This window comes from Leguminivora glycinivorella, chromosome 18 (assembly GCF_023078275.1).
Source record: "Leguminivora glycinivorella isolate SPB_JAAS2020 chromosome 18, LegGlyc_1.1, whole genome shotgun sequence".
Lineage (NCBI taxonomy): Eukaryota > Metazoa > Arthropoda > Insecta > Lepidoptera > Tortricidae > Leguminivora > Leguminivora glycinivorella.
The window spans coordinates 11,544,425-11,549,430 of record NC_062988.1 but is presented as its reverse complement, the minus strand read 5'-3'; the positions used below and the strand labels follow the sequence as shown (position 1 = coordinate 11,549,430).

Genomic DNA, 5,006 nt, shown 5'->3' with positions numbered 1-5,006 from the left:
TGTACAATCAACCATCATTCATCTGGTTTTGTGAATCAAATATATTCCTTGATAATCCACTGCGCCTTATTACTCTTCAATAGATACTTTCGAATGATGTAGTGTAACAGAACGGGTTTTGCTCGAGTGCCGCGTATTTTTTAAATTTCTAAGTGGCTAGGTACTGACGCTAATTACGTATAACAATATTATAGAATAAAAATTATTATCATAAACGTAATTTTCTTCCATAAAACTGTTACGGGGTTTTGCATTGTGTAACATTACATTGGTTTAAACACAAAAAATCTAGTGATATCATTAAAACTCATGAATACTGAAGAAACTTAATCTGAAATTTGGAAATGTGACATGGCTAGGGACTGACTTTTAAGACATTTGATAATTATTTTCTATAATAAATAATGCAGTGATCAACACCAAATCGGATGACCTAATCAAACGGTGTTTATATTCAACCCCTATAACATAAGATACCTAATATATTTATTACAAATCTATTAAATTGCCCTAAACACAAAGTTAACCGAATTTTATGGAATCACCCTTATAACTTTATAAAACGCGACCCTGTACGTACATTCAGTTAGGTCTCCTCTGCCGACCTCTGGCGGTCGGTTTGTTTGTTCTGATGTTTTAGTACCTAATAAATATTCTTTGTAAACCATTTGTAGTCTTCGCTTTCAATAGCCGGGTTCAAAAATGTTGTTATAATTAATAATTATTGGCATAAAGACCACAATATGTATCTAGACCCAAGCGCACTTCAGTCCAGGTAAACCCCGGGTTCGCAGCCGGCGGATAAGAAAAGATAGATAAGAAGTAATAAACAACTTTGCGACGGCTAAGTGCATTATGATTATAAGTACTTTATTTTGCAAAGGACTTTCGTCTTTATTATATGGGCACGAAGTCAACAAATTCAATTACCATTCGTTGGGACCTAGTAAACTCGTAATTTATTTTAGCCAAAAACACCATGAGCGCGACTACAAATGGATCTGGAATCTTTTGATTCTATCTGAATTCGTGGTTCATCCGAGTTCAAAAATATTTAAAAAAAACATTTAAGAGAATAAGATTTAATACTTATTCCATTATTAACGTTATGTAGAAGAAAATGAGGAAAATATGCAAGCTTTTAAATTGTTTTTCCTAAAAAAGCACGATTTTTCTAATCCTAAAAAACGAGGTAAAGTGACAGTCCTGAAATATCGTAAGTTTCGTAAGAACTCGCTAGAGGAGTCGGATAGCATGGCGTTTAGTCATCTATAATTATATAGTACGAACTCCTCTCGGGAGTCGTGTCGCATGTGGACAAAGTTTAAGAGAACTCCACGGTGGAGTTCTTAGCAATGAAAGTGTTAATTTGAAAATGTACGAACTCCAGATTTTACTAATGTTTGTTCGCACTTGGTCTGATCTAAGAATTAATTAATAACTTACGACTAATCATATTTTTAAAAAAATATGTTTGTAGAGACACAAATGCCGAAAGCGGCGGTTACAAAACAAAATACTTAATTTTACATAACCTAACCACAAAATTAAAATTTTGAAAAAACCCCCGACCGCGACCTAGTTGACCGATTTTCATGAAATATGGCTAAGAACACTCCCGACTAACACAGCTTTCAAATAAAAAAAACTAAATCGAAATCGGTTCATCCGTTCGGGAGCTACGATGCCACAGACAGACACACACACAGACAAACAGACAGACAGACAGACGGACAGACAGACAGACAGACAGACACGTCAAACTTATAACACCCCTTCGTTTTTACGTCGGGGGTTAAAAATCAACAAAAGTAATTAGGTACTCGTTACCAAACTGCCACTTTTAGCAAACTAAAATGGCGTCTCTTGTTTTTTTAGATAATGACATTGGTTTTACTTTGATGGAAGAGATCCAGGACGCTGAATTAAAGGAGTTAGTGCCAAGTCTAAAAGAAAGAATTTTATTCAAGAAAGGACTCTAAAAATTACGCGGGATTATTTATGTAAGTATTTACCTAGCTGATTATTATGTTCATGTGTTGAAATTATTTTTCCCCTCACTAGCTCGGAAACACGTTTTGTCCTTTAATACCAGCGGGTAAAAACGCATTTTATCCACTAGTGGGTAAAGTAATTTGACCATAAAGTCAAATTTTAATGCAGTTATTAAAATTGATAAAAGTAGGTGAATATAGTAATTGACATGATTTACCACCTGTGGAACTACTGAAAGCAGTGATAAACGCATTTTTTTGCGTTGCAGTTTTCTCGCTATAGTGAGGGGAAAAGTTTTGTGTTACACTCGGGTGCAAATGTATTTTACTTCTCGTGTGTTAAACAAACTCGCAAGTTCAGGATTCTATTCTCGAACCACTCGCTTCGCTCGTGGTTCAACTATAGCATCCTTTCACTTGCTCGTTTTTCAATTCCACACTCGGCGTTAAAATACAACTTTGCCCCCTTGTATAACAAATAACTATTTTAGTACAGATGGTGTTTTGTCTACGCACTAGTGCGAGAAGTGGTTCATTATATGCCAGGTCGAAACTTCGGAGGCTCATCTGTACTGAAAAACGTCGTACGATACACGTGCGAAAAGGAATTTCGTAACTCGTGTCGATTTAAAACACTCCCTTCAGTCGTGTTTTAATTTATCGCCACTCGTTTCGAACTTCCTTTTTTACGCACTTGTATCGTAATGTACTATTTCAGTAGAGATGGTGTTTTTTTTACACACTAGTGCGAGAAGTGGTTCATTTCTTGTTAGGTCGAAACTTCGGAGGGCCATCTATACTGGAATTAATTTGAAAAACATCATACAATACACGTGCGAAAAACAACTTCCTTTTTTCGCACTTGTATCGTAATTTACTTATGTGTTGTTGTATCGTGTTCTTCTACGTGACTATAGGAAATGGTGGTGGAATGCATAATATGCCCAAAGGATTTGAGGATTTTTTTGCAGCAGATGGTTGAAAGGCGCTTGGAGATAGCTAAACAATCTCAAAATGGACTTGTTTGTTCCATGGTATTTACAAATATAATATTTAAAAAAACACCCATTTGTTGTCATAGTTGTTCGCGTTCTGTAGTGACGACCGGTCTGGTGTAGTCGTAACCTAAACCGATGGTCCTGGGTTCCAATCCCGATAAGGGCATTTATTTGTGTGATGAACACAGATATTTGTTCCTGTCATGGATGTTATTTATGTACTCGTACATATTCATAATTCATCATTCAATTATATATGTATTTCTACCTATAATTATAAGTATGTTTGTTTATCGTCACCTGGTTTCGCTTAGTTAGGGGCTGCGTTGATCTGCGTAAGGTGTCCCCATAATATTTATTATTTGTGCCTACCGTAATGGGATTCAGGCACTTGTATAGATTTATGTATGTTTTTATGTTGAAATTCATTTATTAGCATTCCATAAAGAGGTTTTTGTGTTATCTTGTAAAAAAAATACCACTTGTTTTTCCAGGAAACTGCGTCTGAAGATACAGCTTCAATAAGCGATGAGTTGGTTTCACCAAGCTCGCCGTCAAGGACCATTAGCTCCGGAATGAGTTAACGGGGCACAGAGAAATCTCATGTAAGTTTTTATGCATTTTACTAGAATAGTTTTATTCCTTCTTCATCTAATTTTTTTTTATTTTGTTTCTCTATTAGGAACAAATTGGTTTGAAAGATATTCTGAAAACTACAAGTTCACCAAAAACTTGTATTTTTGTGTGAAAACAATTTTGGTCAAGTGTGAGTAGTCCCTAAAAATTGATATTATTAATGATTTTTGTTTTAAACGCAGATCGACGTCATTTCATGCGTAGACCATTTTATTGTATCTATCGGAGAAAAAAAATCTGAATAGCAGAAGTTACTCAAATTTAGGAAAATAAATTATAAATTTAAATAGATATCATACACGAAAGAAAAAATGACAAGGCCCACTGGTGGCCGAGCCGGGAATCTATTAAATGATATATGTATATATTATATGATATCTATTTAAATTTATAATTTATATATAGTAGTGTGACTACTTGAAAAAAGAACAAAATCTAAAAATATTCAATAAAATAATTTGATTTGTTCCCTAGTTGTTTAGGAATAGTATTTTATGCAACAGGCATTTAAAGGAGGTCAAAAAAGACGAGTGGCGTGGGTAACAATTTGAGGTGAAGCCGAAAATTATTATTAAGACGCCACGAGTATTTTTTGACACAGTTAAAATTTCAAAATGTTGTTTTGATTTCTTATGTGTCATTCAAAACTTATTAGAAGTTTACATTTGCAAAATATAGGCTTACAAGTTACCATGTGCACGCTTTGAAAACGCTCGCGATCTGTTCCGTCCGGCGCACCGCCATCATTGCGCTCCGCTAACGATGCGCTCTCAAAACGCGCTAGTGTGGCCGAGCTTTAAAGTAGTAAAAAACATCATTACCGAAGTCAGGCACCGAACGTCATCTCTAAGAATCGCCCACAGTATAATATTTTTGTTGCAGAACCAGAGTGAAATTAAAACCAAACTGGAGCAATTCCAAAAAATGCATCTAGCCAGAGGAACCACTTTCCAACCGCTGGTGATTGCTGTCGGACCAACGAGCAGGGACTTGCAACATTTCTACGTAGCAGTTGAATCAGTTCTCTACAAGGTAGACCAACTGCTAAAAGCTGTCGATGTGTGCTTTAAATTATTTAATACTTGTGTTATTATTTATTGTGTTATAATTATTTAATAAATGTGCTGTACCCACTAAATTTTATTGAACGGCTTTTGAGGATTTTAAATAGATTACTTGGGCATAATATACGATATATATTAGTTTGGTGTAACAAAATCATGCTTCGTAATTTGTACGCAAGTAAACTATTAAAATTCACAAAAGCCGTTTAGTAAAACTTATTAAAGATATTTAGTAAATTGCACCTAAGTAGGGTAGTAGAAACTACAAAGTTAGTTTAGTAATTCGTACAAAATCAATTGCAATCAAATATACG

General features: G+C 34.9%; 1 long non-coding RNA gene across 1 annotated transcript; it reads left to right on the top strand.

The window, feature by feature from the left end:
- Positions 1-1,783: 1,783 nt before the first annotated feature.
- Positions 1,784-4,715, top strand: LOC125235710. The gene is made up of 3 exons (XR_007178123.1): positions 1,784-2,003; positions 3,487-3,597; positions 4,511-4,715. It is a non-coding gene; the product is annotated as an uncharacterized LOC125235710 (long non-coding RNA).
- The last annotated feature ends 291 nt before the right edge of the window (positions 4,716-5,006 follow it).